Source organism: Rhineura floridana, chromosome 2, assembly GCF_030035675.1.
Source record: "Rhineura floridana isolate rRhiFlo1 chromosome 2, rRhiFlo1.hap2, whole genome shotgun sequence".
Lineage (NCBI taxonomy): Eukaryota > Metazoa > Chordata > Lepidosauria > Squamata > Rhineuridae > Rhineura > Rhineura floridana.
The window spans coordinates 63,493,678-63,511,827 of NC_084481.1; the positions used below are offsets into that span (position 1 = coordinate 63,493,678).

At 43.5% G+C, this 18,150-nt stretch overlaps 1 long non-coding RNA gene across 1 annotated transcript in view; it reads left to right on the forward strand.

Annotated features, from left to right (window-relative positions):
• Positions 1-10,487: 10,487 nt before the first annotated feature.
• The window catches only part of LOC133378156 (uncharacterized), a 69,533-nt gene continuing 61,870 nt past the window's right edge, over positions 10,488-18,150 (forward strand). Inside the window, exons 1-2 of the long non-coding RNA XR_009760883.1 lie at positions 10,488-10,684; positions 13,285-13,399. This is a non-coding gene — a long non-coding RNA (uncharacterized LOC133378156). The remainder of the gene's footprint in view (positions 10,685-13,284; positions 13,400-18,150) is intronic.

The following is an 18,150-nucleotide window of genomic DNA, read 5'->3' on the forward strand; positions in this document are numbered from 1 at the left end:
CTCTATGGTCAGTTTACAGCAATCACATATATTTCTATCAAACTTAAAAAGCAGGGAAATTGGGCAGCTCTAGTGAATGCACCAGGGGAGCAGGAGACCTGTCCTCTCTCAGATATTGTACTGCTCTAAAAATTTGTAAAAATGCAAACACAATTTGGGTTGGTCTTCCACAGTCCAGTCCACTTGCTGTGTAGCTTGGAAGAATTTGGTAACATGTGCCTCTGAGCATATGGTGAGTGGTGGCAACACCTGCAGTCAGCCCAAATAACAGAAACAAGATGTGCTGCGCTGATCTTGTTTTAGCAGGGAGGAAGCAACTATAGTAAAACATATATTTTGGATTGGAAGGGGATGGGGAGGGGAAGGGAGGGGTGAAGGAAGGAAATGGAAAGGGGCAAGAGGGAGAAAATAGGAGGAGGGAGGCAGATTTGATCATTTGCATGCTCTTTGTGTTCAGTGGGATTTACTCCTTGGGATAAGTGAAACTGACCAGGAGGAGGGGCAGGGGGAGGAGGAGGGCAGGAAGTGGAGGGGAGGGGGAGGGGAGAAGATTGGGTGGATGGGCACTGGGCAGAGGAGAAGCCCCTTTCTTTCCAAAACATTGGGAACAATATCACTCTTTTTCAGGGTTTTCCCCACCTTTTTATTCTACAGCAGGTATATGTAGTTTCCCACCCAAATTTAAACCAAAGCTGTTCCTGTCCACATCCACACCAGACTGTTATTTCACTTTAGGCAGCCATGGCTTCTCTCAAAGAATCCTGGGAAGTTTAGTTAGTGAAGGGTGCTGAGAGTTGTTAGGACATGCCCTGTTCCACTCACAGAGCTTCAGTCAGAGTGGCTGACTGTTAAACCACTCTGGCCACTGGAGCTCTCTCAGGGGAATAGGAGTCTCCTCTATGCACCTTTCACAAGCTACACTTCCGAGGATTCTCTGGGGGGAAGCCATGACTGTCTCACATGAAATCAAAGTCTGGTGTGGGTGTGGCCCCCTGATTAGGCAAGCCCAGCAGCTGTGAGTCTGGCTTTTAGAACACTGACGGTTCTTACTGAGCATGCCTGACATTTTCACTGAGTTCAAGCCAAAATTTGTTCAATTAATTAAAAATCAGCCAGGCATTTTTTTAACTTCTAAACTGCAGAAGATGAAGGTCAAAGTATGCAGCAAGGTCAGTAATAGTATTACAGGTACTCTGTGAACATGGCTGATTTTTAATTAATTTCAACAGATTATGAGAACTGACAAAAAAGTCCAAAAGGGGTCTGTTTTTTCTCTCTGTTTTTACACTTTGAACTCTTGTTTCTCTCTGACTGTTTTGTGTATCACTATGAAAATATAGAGGGTTTTTAAGCAAGCCTTTCTGAGTTCAGGACTATATGTTTTGTAAGATTTTGTTTTGAAATGAGCTTATGGGAAGGATAAGAATGGCATGGGAGTATTTTCAATTTAACATTGCGGAATGCGAAAAAACCGTGCTGACTATAGTATACAGCCACTCTTGTGGCTGTATAATAATTTTTCTTGTTATTTTTCTTAAACTACAGTCATGTGTCATTTGTTACTTTCACCTAAACCATCAAACTCTGTAGATGCAGACCAAGTTTCTACCATGTTCATTTGCTCCACTTCCTGTCCTCCTAATGAGTACCAATAACTGGTTCAACCCTTATGGTTTTAGAATCTAATATTAGAGATGTGTTATTTTGCTGCTTCCCCCTTCCTTATGTTTCTACATATCTGCAGATTGTCTGTCTTCCTGTGATGATGCTACAGTGTACAAGAAAGAATTTGGACCAGAATAACCCTAAGTTAGAACATCAAAAGTTCACTTATTCTATTATCTATTGCCCATTCACTTATAAATCTGGCAGTGTTCCACCATATGGTCCTTGATATCAATACTGAAATGAATCAGGATGCCCATGCTTATGGAGTTCTGTGTGCACATGAGAAGCCCACTGACCTTTGGTACCTGGCATGTTAAGTTTTAAAACAAAACTTTTACTACTGGAACATGTACTTGTTCAGCATTGTACAGCTGTATTGCTTTGCAACCCTGGTCATTCCCATAGTCCAATATCTTTATTTCTTCCATCAAGAATGCTAAAAGCAATTCTTCTTCACTGTTGACCAAGGTAATAGAGAAAATTGGTATGAAATACAAGAAGATGAAACATGGATTAAATATTAAGAAAGCATGAAGAAATGCAGTTGTACAATGGAAAGAATTGCCCAGAAAAGTTATAGAAATTCAGTCACTGAAGGCAATGATGACAGCAAGGCATTTGGCAAGATCAGCCCTAAATTTAAGGGAGAAGCCCATCACCTTTAATGGAAAAATATTAATTGTTCAAGTGTTGAGTGCTGAGTTCAGAAGGACAAAGAGCAAGACTGTGTTTACTGGACTCTTCCCCTCCATGCCATCTCCATCACCTTTCATGCATGGCTAGAGAAGGCACGCTCTACACATGTAGGCTGTCTGCATAATTTAGAAGCCTGATTGTGCAGGATTCTAAGTCAAATGGGGAGTCTGCACAAGTACAGCAGGCTCCCTTTGCACACATTTCCCTCCCTCATGTGAAAGGCAAGGGGACAGGCAACAGATGAGAAGAGTCAGGATGAACTGCTCCATGCCTTTCCTCACATGATGATAACTGTGTGAGAACATGACCTCTGCACATGGATTTAATTTATTCTGAATCTTCCCTACCTACGACCACCATGCACAGATCCTTTTGTTCCTTAGGGATTTTGTGGCAAAAATTTGCATCTGAGATGTTTAATACCATGCAGTTTGTGCGTTCGGAATGCTTTTTGTGTATTTATATAACATCAGAGAAGCTCTGCCAAATATTCAGAGGGAGGCCATTAATCCAAATAAACTGAGACTGTGACACACTTGTCTGAGAGGAACAGTAGTGTAGTGGCAGAAGTGCAGGGTCCCTTCATGATAGTCATGTCATGCCCCCCACAGCCACGCCCCTTTCTAAGTCTATACAGTAACTGAGCTTTCAGTCTCTTACTCTGTTTGGAGTTCTGTTGGGTGATGAATGCAGGATGAGTGCATGTCTTTTTGAGGTTCAGCAAGAAGTATACAATGATAGCTTCCAGAAGACTCTTCCAAGCAGCTAACATGCTCCCTTTTCATGTTGATTGGGCCATAAGATTCTGGAGATGTTGGGACCCTGCTCCCCAAAACGTAAGGAGTCTATGCCCCCCCATGGCCTCATAAAACTACACCCCTACAGAGGAAGCCCTATTGAACACAGTGGAACAGACTTCCAAGTAAATATTCATAGAATTGTGCTACAAAGTTCTGATCTCAAACATCTATTACATCACTGTTGCCTAGCCAAGTAACTGCAGCTTTTGTTTACTTTGTCATTTAAAAAAAATCCTGTTATATTACTACTACTACTACTACTACTACTACTACTACTTGAATTTATATGCCACCTTTCCATACAAATACAAAGTGGCTTACAAAAATGCAAATGAAAAAATCAATAGCAATCAATTCAAAAACATAACAATCATTTCAAATCATTTCAAAACATAACAACCCAACAATAACTCCAATCAATCACCTAAACATTATCACATTTAAAGTTATCATAAAACATCATAAAACAAGCTATCAATTGATTAAAATATATCAAATTATGTCATGCCCCCCTCAGAGGACTCATCCGAGGAGGAAGAGGAATGGGAGACTGCAGACCCAGAAGAGGGGACAAGCAAGGGGACAGCTCAGGATCCTTTGCCAGAACAGAGGCAAGCCCTTGAGGGAGCCCGCCTGTCAGAGTTGGGAAGCGACCAGGAGGCTGCCCCTTCCCCAGCAGAGAGAAGACGCCAACAGGTGTTGCAGCAACAAAGGCAATCTGCTTGATTAAGGAGCAGGAGAGCTCGCAAGAACACAGGCTGATTGTAAGCACCTGGCCTCGAACACCGAGCATAAAAGACTGGAAGGAAAGGGAGACTTCTTGCTAGAGTCAACGCCCAGCCTTGCTGCAGACATTGCTCCGCTCCCCTGTTGACCCATGCCTTGGACCCTGCCCCGCCTGATCGGATATCTTGGTTTCTGGACCTTTGGACTACCTTAAGGACTCGACTCCCCTGCATCCTCCTTCGGCACTTCCCAAACGGTAAACACGCTGGCTGGCCCCCTGGTTTCTCCTGCCTAGCAGATTTATGGTCTGGCCAGCGGCTGGTATCTGTTAACTAGTTGGTAGCAGCTGTGAACCCACTGCATTTGACAAATTAATAACATAACATTTGAATATTAATAATTTATGTATTTATTTATTTTATTTGTTGAATTTCTATACTGCCCGACTAGCATAGCTCTCTGGGCGGTGTACAACAGAGGAATATAAATATACACAATAAAATCCAATAATTCGGTGCAAGGAACATGTATGTAGGCATCCGCATCCACAAATCTAAAATCAGTTAAACATATTTAAAAGACTAAAATAGACTAAAATGCCTGAGAAAAGAGGAAGGTTGTAACTTGGCACCGAAAAGATAACGTCGGCGCCAAGCGCACTTCATCGGGAAGACTATTCCACAGTTCGGGGGCCACCACTGAGAAGGCCCTAGTTCTTGTTATCATCCTCCGAGCTTCCCTATGAGTCGGAACTCGGAGGAGAGCCTTCGATGTGGAACATAGTGTACGGGCAGGTTCATATCGAGAGAGGCATTCCAGCAGGTATTGTGGTCCTGCGCCGTATAAGGCTTTATAGGTTAAAACCAGCACTTTAAATCTGGCCCGGAAGCATATTGGTAGCCAGTGCAAGCGGGCCAGAACAGGTGTTATGTGTTCAGACCACCTGGTCCTCGTTATCAGTCTGGCGCCGCATTCTGCACAAGCTGTAGCTTCCGAACCGTCTTTAAGGCAGCCCTACGTAGAGCGCATTGCAGTAATCCAATCGAGAGGTTACCAGAGCATGGACAACTGAGGTGAAGTCCTCCCTGTCCAGATAGGGACGTAGCTGGGCTACCAACCGAAGTTGGTAGAATGCATTCCGTGCCACCGAGGCTACTTGAGCCTCGAGTGACAGGGAAGGATCTAAAAATACTCCCAAACTACGAACCCGCTCCTTCAGGGGGAGTGTAACTCCGTCCAGAACAGGGTGGACATCCACCATCTGATCAGAGAAACCTCCCACCAACAGCATCTCAGTCTTGTCTGGATTGAGCCTCAGTTTGTTAGCTCTCATCCAGTCCATTATCGCAGCCAGGCAACGGTTCAGCACATTGACAGCCTCACCTGAAGAAGATGAAAAGGAGAAGTAGAGCTGCATGTCATCAGCGTACTGATGGCTACGCACTCCAAAACTCCTGATGACTGCACCCAGCGGCTTCATATAGATGTTAAAAAGCATGGGAGACAAAACCGACCCCTGCGGGACTCCACATTGGAGAGCCCACGGTGTCGAGCAATGTTCCCCCAGCACTACCTTCTGGAGACGACCCGCCAAGTAGGAGCGGAACCACTGCCAAGCTGTACCTCCAACTCCCAACTCCACGAGCCTCTCCAGAAGGATACCATGGTCGATGGTATCAAAAGCCGCTGAGAGATCAAGGAGAATCAACAGAGTAACACTCCCTCCATCCCTCTCCCGACATAGGTCATCATACAGGGCGACCAAGGCTGTCTCGGTGCCGAAACCGGGCCTAAAGCCCGATTGAAATGGATCTAGATAATAGGTTTCATCCAATAGCGCCTGGAGCTGGCCAGCAACCACTCGCTCCAAGATCTTGCCCAGGAATGGAACATTCGCGACTGGTCTATAGCTATTAAGATTTTCAGGGTCCAAGGAGGATTTTTTCAGAAGTGGTCTCACTACCGCCTCTTTCAGACAGCCAGGGACCACTCCCTCTCGTAAAGAGGCATTTATCACTTCCCTGGCCCAGCCGGCTGTTCCAACCCTGCTAGTTTTTATAAGCCAAGAGGGGCAAGGATCTAGAGCAGAAGTGGTTGCACGCACCTGTCCAAACACCTTGTCCACGTCCTCGAGCTGAACCAACTGAAACTCATCCAATAAAACATGACAAGACTGTGCTCCGGACACCTCATTCGGATCAACTGCTGTAAACTGGAAGTCTAAGTCCCGGCGGATGCATAGGATCTTATTCTGGAAGTGCCCAGCAAACTCATTACAGCGGGCTACTGATGACACTATCAAGTCCTTAGGGCCAGAATGAAGTAGTCCTCGGAAAACTCTAAAGAGCTCCGCTGGTCGGCAAAGAGATGACTTAATAGTGGCAGCAAAATATTGTTTTTTCACCACCCTCACCGCTCCTAAGTACAACTTAGTAGAGGCACTTACCAGTGCATAATTGCATCCGTCGGGAGTTCGCCTCCACCTCCACTCAAGCCGCCTCCTATCTTGCTTCATCGCTCTCAGCTCTGGAGTGTACCATGGAGCTGTATGAGCTCTACACAGGAGAGGACGCGCAGGAGCAATCGTGTCAACAGCCCGGGTCATCTCTGCATTCCACAGTTCAACCAGGGCTTCGACAGGAGCGCCAGTCTTATCAGCCGGAAAATCCCCCAGAGCCCTTTGAAAACGTTCAGGATTCATCAGTCTCCGGGGGCGGACCAATTTAATAGGTCCCCCACCCTTGCAGAGGGGAAAAGCCGCTGTAAGTCTGAACTTCAACAAGCGGTGATCTGTCCATGACAAAGGGAGAGATGTAAAACTCCCCACATCGAGATCACCATCTCCATGTCCAGTAGCAAAAATAAGATCTAGAGTATGCCCCATCACATGTGTTGGGCCACTAACATATTGGGACAGCCCCATGGTTGTCATGGATGCCATGAAGTCCTGAGCCGCCCCGGACAACGTAGCCTCGGCATGGATGTTGACATCCCCCAGTACTAATAGTCTGGGGGATCTCAGCAATACCTCCGAGACCACTTCCGTCAGCTCAGTTAGGGAAGCCGTTGGGCAGCAGGTTGGGCGGTACACCAACAGGATTCCCAGTCTGTCCCTTTGACCCAACACAAGGTGCAAACACTCCAGGCCAGTAGCTACATGAACATGGTGCTTGATGAGAGGGATGGAGCTCCTATAGACCACAGCAACCCCACCTCCCCGACCCTCAGATCTACCATGGTGCTGAACCAGGTACCCGGGTGGGCAGAGCTGGGAAAGACTAGCTCCCCCCTGCTCACCCACCCAGGTCTCGGTTATGCATGCCGATCGGCTGCCTCATCCACAATTAAATCATGGACGAGGGAGATTTTATTGTGTACCGATCTGGCATTTAAGAGCAGCAACTGAAGATCCGAGAGTTGGCTGAAAGGACAACCAACAACCCTGCGGATGTGAGAAGGACCGGAACAAGGCACAGCCACTACTTGTCTGGGCCGTGTTCCCCTTACCTGGCATGTGCTTGACACAGCGCCATACCTCCCTCTGCCTGTCACTACAGCAATTGGGGCCCCCTCAAGTCCCCCCGTTTGGTGGAAAAACCTCTTTCCCAGGCACATAGTAAAACTTATATATACAAACTCACGTATTCACTCACATCAAACACAATCACAGATATACACACCCACACATTCCTTCATAGCCAAACACACAAAATACAGTCCCACACTTTATACAAACAGGCACCGGCGTCGGATGATGTTAAAAATGTTGGAGATGCGTCGAATATCCTCTTCAGAGCAGGCAGCGACGTCACCAGCAGGAATCAAGCGCTTATAGAAGATAATCCAATTTCTGCTCCCATCCACCACACAGAGCAAAGGAGGCGTAGATAGCAAGCAACAAGTCACCACAAACTCAGCCGCCGCCTCATCCACAGGCCCCAGACTGGACCGGAGCAACACACTAGACATCAAGTCCAAGCCGCAACGCCAGGCCCCACAGATCCACGCAGATCCACGTATTCCAATACAAAAGCATAAGAAAACAGGTTTTGTCACTCTAGCATAAATGTTAAGAGTCTCTGCTGATGTCTGCTGTTGTTATTTGAAGACTCCATGTTCAGAGACCGACTAACTCCAGGTACTGGTGGCTGGAGAGAACCCACAGTGGGAGAAGGCTATTGCTTGTAGGCTCCCCCCAAAAGCAGCCAGATGGATACTGCAGAAAGGCAAGATGCTGGACAAGGCAGTGCCTCAGTCGAGTCCCTGACAAAACAGAGCACCCAGAACTCTCATAAAAGCTCCCCAGAATACATGACACAGCCGCACCCCTCAATGTCCCCATTCCATCACTGGGGGGTGCCGCCGTGTATTTTATTAGCATATTTGTATACCTTGTACTTTTTATTTACTATAATATGAATAGATATACAAAATTTCACTTAGAAATGTGACTGATTATGCAGTATATAAATTAAATAAAATAAAAAATATGATATGTCATTTAGTGTATATCCTGCAACTACAATAAGTTCCCTAAAATGACACCTACAGAAGCCCTGTTCAGGCTTTTTCCAGAACACGCATGAGCATAAACTAGAGATGGGGAGAGTGGCACGTGGGGTGCTCTTCATTTTTGCATGGTTAGTGCTCAGTTGAACACACTTAGAGAAACATCAGTGCACTCATAAACCTTGATAAGACAGATAAAGCTAGTACATAATGTAGATGCACAGCTTATTTTATTTTAACATAATGCCCAACTTATTTTAGTTGGTTAGTTAGTTAGTTAGTTAGTTAGTTATTTTAAAATATTTCTATCCTGCCCTTCTACCCTATAATAGGGCACTCAGGGCGGCTTACAAAAATAAAATTAAACACGGTACATAATAAAATTGTGAACTGCAAAATCACAAAAACATTAAAATAAATTAAAATACATAAAATACCATTAAAATACATTAAATACTACACACACACACACACACACACACACATACATATACATATATATAGGGAGTGGTACTAAAGGTAACCTTTACCTAAAGGTACTACAAAGGTAAAATTTGACGTAGAAGACATAAAATCAGTGTCATTTTATTTATTTATTAAATTTATATCCCACCCTTCCTCCCAGAAGGAGCCCAGGGTAGCAAAACAAACACACACCTAAAAGTACTTTAAAACATCTTCAAAACAAAGACTTTAAAATATATTAAAACAAAATATATTTAAAAACATATTGAAACAAAACATCTATAGCTCCCCTGTAGTATCTTCCCTTCGTGGACTTCATTCAGGGCCAAGGATTTCACCCACATGAAAGTGGCAGATAGTGGGAGGGAGGACCCTGTGTGAAAGGCAGGGAAGTGGAGATCTCCATGGGTGAGAGACTGAGAGAGAAAAGGAAAGCTCTCAGGTGAGAGTTGGGAGGATCTGTCATTTGCGAGTGAAGGGGCGAAATAAGACAAGGACACATCAGCTTGGGTTGAACAAGGGCCACTTTATTGAACTATACAAAAACACATTTTAAAGTGACCTGCAGAGGGAAACCTAGGTGCGGAACTATCTATAAGCAAGCATCTTGCCATACAGCTCACGGGCGACCAGCCCCTGCTTGGGACAAGGGCAAGCCCCATCTGCTTACCCTTTCCGCCAGCCACACCCAGTAAGTGAGTAGGGGGGCCTTCCCACGTCATCCCCACCCGGGACCGTATAATCCCTGGGTAGATGAGGATAAGTTGGCCCCAGAAGCAGCCCATATCCTGCTCTAGAGCCGTAAAGCCCTGAGAGACAGGCCCTCCGGAACTGCCAATCACCTCCAAAGGTGCCTAAGGGGGCCACCGAGCTGTCCTTACCTATTTCCCTTTCCAGAGGTAGGAGGGGCGGCCTGGCCTTAAATAGGCCCATGGCCCCTCCCCTCCCTGCCGCACATCACGCACACATAACGCTGTGACACATGACGTTGCCCTTAACGAAGATGGCCGCGGCAGCATTGCTCCCTCCTCGCAACTATGCCCCGCTTATCCATGCTGCGCAGGTAAGTGGGGCTTCATTTTCTATGAGAGTGAGAGCGAGGAATTAAGCGCTACCTTGGTATAGCAATAGATTATGTACTAGTACATTGTTTTTGTATTTTATGTACCCTGTTCCTGATTTTTCTCTCCCTTATTTCTTAGGTTTTTTGCTGTTTTACAATATGTTTTACAGTTGTATCTAAGGTTTTGTATTTTATTATATATTTCTTCTTATGATAATTGCTTTAATTTTTATATGGTACAGATATTAAGTACTGGCATATATTGTTTGTTATTTTTTATGCTGTAAATCACCCTGGGGTCTCTTGATGAAGGGTGATATATACATTTAATTAATAAATAAACAATTTATTTCCTGTGCTCAAGATTGACAGGTTCTGCCTGAATTTTGAGTTATTATTTTCTTCTTCTGTACTCAAGACCAACAAATTCTGACCAGCATGTTTTAAAGAAATGATGGCCTTTGTGGTATGTTATCTCTGTATACAGTTATACAGTTATGTATAGAGTTACACAGAAGCCACATGATTGCAGTAAGTTGTACATGTACCTTCAGTGTTCCTTGTGAGCAGTGTGGACAGAAACAAACTGATGGAGATAGAAATAGGAGAATTCCACCCTGTCAGAAGATGAATGAGTTGAGCCTGTACGATGTGAACCATGGCCAACTGAAGGAAGGCGGAATCAAAGGGCAGGCAACACACGCTTCACAGCTCTGACCACTGAGGATTGACATGATTATCTCCAGACAAAATAACTGTAAGTAAAAGACTTACATACACTTAAATTTAACACAGCTGGGTTTTTTTTTCATAATCTCTGTTCGCATTTTACTTTCTGCTAAGAAGGAAATTGCTTGGACTTGGAACATTTCATTTAATGGCATTTTTAGTTACCTTTTGTACTTCTAATGCCATAGACTAAATTCACCCCAAATTACCCAGGAAGGCATTGGAAACATTTGTCCTTTATTTTTTAATTGCAGTGGCTTCCTTACCAATTTTTCTAAATTCAATGCATTTTTAAAACATCCTTGTAGTTGAAACCTAATTACCCCAATCTCTCAATGAAGTATACGGCTAACAATGCAAACCCCATTTAGGTAATTTATTTGGTGAAATGGAATAAATGGAATGCAGTTGAACTAATGATATACAGGTACATGTTTTCATTTCCAGCATGCACATGCATGCACGCATACACACACACATGCTCCTCCCCTCTCTACCAACTATGTACATAAGCTGAGTTTTTTAAAACCAAATGCTTTGAAAGCATATTATGCACTATGACACTTTATCCCTCTATAAGTCACTTGCAGCATGAGGTAAACTTTGCATAATGTCAGTTTCTTTCATACATAGCATGGAGAGCTTTTGTTTTGTATGGTCCACACCACCGCTTTTAGCTTTTAGATTCAGTCATGAATGAGGATTATGGCTTGTACCCAGCAATAAAGCATGAATGAAGATCGTGACTGGTAATTGTTTTGCAAAAGATACAATGAATAAGGGAGATGAGTTGAGACTCATTAGCAGTTGAACGACCATTCAAGATGCCCCAGTAGTTTAATCTTTTCAGACCACCTGGTCATGGGAACCTAAATTGTAGCATTGGAGTAGTATTGACAATTAACAGCCAATTGTTATAATTCTGTTCATCTTTCATCTAACCAGAGCAAATAATTAAAAAGAATAAGTAGATTTGCAGTGAAGTACCCTGGTCCTCAGTTGTAAATTCTGGCCACGATCCAAAGATCTTCATACGTTGCAATAGTTATGAGCTTGCTGCTGTATGTGAAGATCATAGCAGCAGATTGTATTCAGTAGGAGAAATTAAATTATTACTGGCCATCCAGTTTAGCATTCTTTTTCCATCAATGGCCAGCCAGCAGGACTGGCTCCAGGTCTGACAGAGCTCCAGACAAAATGTCCTTGGCTCACACAGAAGAAATAATAGGTGCTGAGGTGACTGGAAGTAGTGACAGGTAGGCCAGTAGGCAACATTTGATGGGAGCATCAGACTGAAGCTACTGGGCTTGCCAACTCTACCCTGAAGTGAAACAGATGCACAGGGCAGAAATAGTGGATTTTAAATGGTGGCACAAGCTGCCCCAGGTCTGGCACATCTGTGAATATCAAGCAAAATAATGAATAAAATAAATGGGTGGCCAGAATAGGCTTGGATTTAGAAGTAGTGGGCCCTTCTGGGGACCTGGCATTTGCCCCAAGATGATGTGTGCTGGCATTGGACCTGCCAGCTGAATGCCTCTGGACAGAATACCAAGGACGGCATGAAGCCAACAGCCCTCCCACCTTGTGTCACCAGCAGTTGGTATTCAGAGGTACACTAAGAATCTCAGAGACTCTGTTTAGCTGTAATGGATAAATACCCATTGATAGACCTTCTGACATGAATTTTAATGGTGGAGCTTCATGGTTCTGGAGCCAAAGGCGGGACCATAATTCCGTGTGTGTGTGAGAGGGGAGAGAGAGAGAGATTCTCCCCCCCCAAAAAATCCTTACTGGAATCCATCAGAGATCTGTCTGGCTTCTGCTTTCCCTGAATGTAGAATAACCTAGGTCGACCATCTGTCCCAGAAGTATCTATCATGCCGTAATTGTGTCAGGCTCCAGAACATCATATTTTAGGACCCAGGAAACTAACTGTTGGTCTACAAGGCCAGAAGTGGATCCAAAGTGTTCAAGGTCTAAAGTAGTGAACAAGGATCAGAAGAGCCTGAAACAGGTGTATAGGGTGGTTATGTGTCCTACTTTACAGAGTCCTCTAGTTGAAAGGTTGTCAGAGGACAATTCTCCATTTAAGGTGAAATCAATAGATATGGCTAACTTAAGTCCATTGATTTCAGTAAGCATACTCTATATGATTTAGTTGGGACCAACACTCTCCCCCCCCCTCTCTCTGTTTATGTAAATAAGTGTCCTCTTTTGTCCTTTGGGTGACATGTTTCCCCTTTTTTGTGATTCATCAAATGATTTCCTATTAGCAAGCATATTGATGCTGATTATTAGAATTTCTGAGTGACAAAGATATACATTTCCATATAATTCATTTTCATATAATGATTAACTTCCCCACAAAAGCATCTTTTCAATGCTGAGAAGATGAAACAATGTTTCATTTATTGCTGTGCCAAAATCTGCCCTCCATTTTCTCATTTTTTTCTTTTGCTGTGTAAAAGGCTTCCAACTTCCTGTCTCTTTCTCACGACTCTAGAATTTCTTCAAAAAAGGCTTTAAAAAAAGAAAGATGAAGAGCTGTCAGGCACACAGTAGGCAGCCCCTCCACCTTCCTGTACTTACAAGTTGGCCCAGATGAGAATGCCATGGTTTTTTCAGGAAACGTGGGCATCCAAGAATACTACAGAGTGAAGACCACTGGGAAGATGATTTGTGGAATAAAGGAAGAGGCACTCACCACACACAAACACCCTTGGGCCACCCTGAAAGTAAGGTAAATGCAACAAAAACTCTTCACCCCACATGAGAATTTCACTGACATTTTCTCTCCCATTGATTGCTGGCAAATGGCGAATATATACGTAATTGTGATTAACCAAACAGAGGTTTCTATTATATTAACAAAACGTTTCAGCTTCCGCCTTCATAGGCTGCTAACATACAAATGCTGTTACCAAGGTGGCAGTTATAGAGCTTTGAGGATGGAATGCTCAGAGGAGCTTCATTTGCAGAAGCTAAGTAGTGGTGGTACTGTCCTCCAGGTTCAGGCCATGTGGTGCCAATGTGTCCAGAGAGTAAATCCAAAAGTTCTCCCTTTTGGTCAGTGCTGCTGGATCTGCTGGCATCTCTGTTGCTGTTATGGAAAAGTCCAACAGGCTGTGACCCTTGATGTTAAAATGCTTTGCAACTGGTTGCTCCACTTTTTTTGTCAAGATTGCCAACCTGTGGTTCCTGAAGCGCGTGCGTAGGTCAGTTGTGGTCTTTCCTACATATTGGATATGACATCCTGGTCTTTTGCACTCGATGATGTAAACTATATTGCAGGACCTGCAGGTGATGTTCTGTTTGATGTAATATGTCCTGCCTGTCCTAGTGCTTGTAAAAGTGGCTGTCTCCCTGAGGCACAGACAGGTGATACAGCGTTTGGAGTGACAAGGATGAGAGCCTGGATTGGTGATAGGTGGCTTAAGCACAGCTCTCACCAACAGTCTGCACAAATTAGGAGGTTGGCAAAATGCTACAACAGGAGGCCTGCTGATGGCTCTAGCAAGATGTTCAGAGTTTGCCAGCAATGGGTAGCTCTCCCTGATTGCTTGGTGATAGTTAGAAGATGCTGGATGGAAATCTGCCACAAACGGAATCCGTTGCTCTCTGCTCTTTGACACCTCAGTATGATGGAGGAGGTTTTCTCTGGACAGAATGTATGCTCGGTGGATGTTGCAATTGATAATATGTGGAGAATATCCTCTTAGAAGAAGGTGTCTTTAAGTTCACTGATCCTTCTCTGGTATTTATCTTCAGTGTTGCAAATAAGTTTGATTCTCAGAGCTAAGCTATACACAATGTTCTTCTTTATATGCCTAGGATGGCAGGATTTCCAGTTTAAATAGGTGTGGGCATCAGTGGGTTTGCTGTAGAGATCAGTGGCTATTTTGTTGTTTTCAATGGTGAGAAAGACATCCAGAAAAGGGATGTGCAGATTGTCATTTGTACTATTAAATGTAAACTTAATAGAGGGATGGATAGAGTTGATGTAATTTTTAAATTGTTCCAAACTCTCTTTACCATTCGTCCAGACCATAAAGATGTCGTCAGTGTATCGCCACCATATAAGTGGTTCGTTGAGTGCCTTTTTGAGGATCTTCTGTTCCAGTTTACCCATAAAGAGATTTGCATATGATGGAGCCATGCGAGTCCCCATAGCTGTGCCTTGTAGTTGCAGGTAGTGTTCTCCATTGAATGTAAAGTTGTTACAAGTCAGGACTAGTGTAGCTAAAGTTGTGAGAACCTCTGTTGGAGGATTGTTCATATCTCTGGTGTTAAGGAACTCATTTAAAGCCTGAATCCCATCATTATGTGGTATATTGGTGTAAAGAGATGTGACATCTAAGTAGCTAGTATGGTATTGTTGTGGAATTGATACTGCTTGTTTAAAGACTCAATTTTAAGCAAGAAGTCCTTGGTGTCTTTGATATACGATGGGAGGTTTTGCACCATGTTTTGTAAATTTAAGTGAATGTACAGAGAAATCCTTTCAGTAGCTGTGTTGTTACCTGAGACAATTGGGCGACCAGGATTGTTGGCTTTGTGGATTTTAGGCAGCATGTAAAACCTTCCAGGGGTGGGATTTGGATTAACAAGGAGATCAGCAGTTTCCTCTTTAAGAAGTTTCCTACTTGTAAGGTTTTGTATAGATGTAATGATATGAGTATTGAGATCTGTGATGATGTCTTTGTCAAGAAATATATATGTTGTTTCATCCTTTAGTTGTCTTTGACCTTCTGCTATATAGTCTGTAGTGTTAAGTACCACAACAGCACCACCCTTATCTGCAGGCTTGATGACAACATCCTTTCTCAGCTGAAGGTTCCTTAGGACACACATATATATATGAGAAATTTTCAGCTCAGTGCTAGTTTCAGTTACAAATCCATGAATACAAACAACGGCCTCATGTGATGGATGACTTTTATAAAAGAAATTGAAACATTTAAAAGAAAATATTCTAAGAGCTTATGAAACTGTGTATGCCAAGTCGGTTCAGTGGCCCATCCAGCTCAATACTGTCTATTCTGAATGGCAGCAGCAGTTCTCAATTTTCTCAGGAAGAGGTGTTTCAAACTCTGTTCCCTGGAACCTTTTTAAGCTGAAGATGCCAGGAATTGAAAGTGAAACATTTTTCATGGTCCCAGCTACTGACCTAAGTCCCCTTCCAACAAGCTAGTGACAAACATTCATCACATACATACATGCAAAACTGTAATGTGTTTTATCGGTCTATCTAGTCCAGTGCTGTATGCTTTGACGGCCAGAGACTCTCTGGAACCTCAGGCTGTGATATTCATAGCCAGCTATCCAAGAACAATTTTAAACAGAATTCTGGAACTGGACCTAGGGCCTCCTGCATATAAAGCCATTTTTTTCTCATGGAGATATAACCCCTCCCTCAATAAAGAACTTTTACCTTAAAGTGAGTTCCTTTGAAATGAAATCAGGAAAACTGATTCTATTAAACTCAGAACAATTGTAAGTATGGTTCCATGGCAAGGGACCATAATGAGAAAAGGAGTCCAAGATGGGTGGGAGTTTCTCAAAAATGTAATTCTAATAGTGCAATGGCAAGCAATTCCAACAAGGAAAAAAGGGGGGAACAGCAGAAGAAGCCAATGTGGCTTCACAAAAAGCTTAGAGTTGACCTGAAAACAGAAATGGACACATAAAGGAAGTGGAAAGAAGGCCAGGCCACAAAGGAAAAGTACAGACAGTTATCACAGAATTGCAGAGATGGCATCAGGAAGGCTAAAGCTGAGAATGAGCTAAGGTTAGCCCAAGATGCTAAAAGCAACAAAAAAGCTTTCTTCAGGTACATCCAATAGTAAAAGACAGAGAAAAGAAATGAGGATGGCAAAATTATAATGGATGACAAAGAAAAGGCAAAACTGCTCAATACCTACTTTGGCTCTGCCTTCTCCCAAAAAAGGGTCTATGACATGAAGTAGAAGGGGCAGGATTGGAGCCTGAAATTGATAGAGAAACAGTCAAGGAATACCTAATCACTTTAAATGAGTTCAAATTGGCAGGGCCCGATAAACTGCATCCTAGAGTATTGAAGGAACTGGCTGAAGAACTCTCAGAATCGCTCTCTATTATCTTTGCAAAATCATGGAGGACTGGTGAAGTGCCAGATGACTGGAGGAGAGCTAATGTTGTCCCTATCTTCAAAAAGGGCAAAAAGGAGGAACTGGGGAATTACAGACCAGTCAGCCTGACATCGATCCCTGGGAAAATTCTGGAGCAGATTATGAAGCAGTCAATCTGTAAGCACCTTGAAAACAATGCAGTGATTACTAGGAGCCAACATGGATTTATGAAGAACAAATCCTGCCAAACTAATATTATCTCATTGTTTGATCGGATAACCTTCCTTGTAGACTGTGGGAACGCTGTGGACATAATATACCTCGACTTCAGCAAAGCTTTTGACAAAGTGCCCCATGAGATTCTGATTAGCAAGCTAAATAAATGTGGGCTGGATGAAACAACTATCAGGTAGATCCACAGTTGGCTCCAGAATCATACTCAAAGAGTGCTTATCAATGGTTAAGAACATAAGAACATAAGAAGAGCCTGCTGGATCAGGCCAGTGGCCCATCTAGTCCAACATCCTGTTCTCACAGTGGCCAACCAGGTGCCTGGGGGAAGCCCGCAAGCAGGACCCGAGTGCAAGAACACTCTCCCCTCCTGAGGCTTCCGGCAACTGGTTTTCAGAAGCATGCTGCCTCTGACTAGGGTGGCAGAGCACAGCCATCATGGCTAGTAGCCATTGATAGCCCTGTTCTCCATGAATTTGTCTAATCTTCTTTTAAAGCCATCCAAGCTGGTGGCCATTACTGCATCTTGTGGGAGCAAATTCCATAGTTTAACTATGCGCTGAGTAAAGAAGTACTTCCTTTTGTCTGTCCTGAATCTTCCAACATTCAGCTTCTGTGAATGTCCATGAGTTCTAGTATTATGAGAGAGGGAGAAGAACTTTTCTCTATCCACTTTCTCAATGCCATGCATAATTTTATACACTTCTGTCATGTCTCCTCTGACCCACCTTTTCTCTAAACTAAAAAGCCCCAAATGCTGCAACCTTTCCTCGTAAGGGAGTCGCTCCATCCCCTTGATCATTCTGGTTGCCCTCTTCTGAACCTTTTCCAACTCTATAATATCCTTTTTGAGATGAGGCGACCAGAACTGTACACAGTATTCCAAATGCGGCCGCACCATAGATTTATACAACGGCATTATGATATCGGCTGTTTTATTTTCAATACCTTTCCTAATTATCGCTAGCATGGAATTTGCCTTTTTCACAGTTGCCGCACACTGGGTCGACATTTTCATCGTGCTGTCCACTACAACCCCGAGGTCTCTCTCCTGGTCAGTCACCGCCAGTTCAGACCCCATGAGCGTATATGTGAAATTCAGATTTTTTGCTCCAATATGCATAATTTTACACTTGTTTATATTGAATTGCAT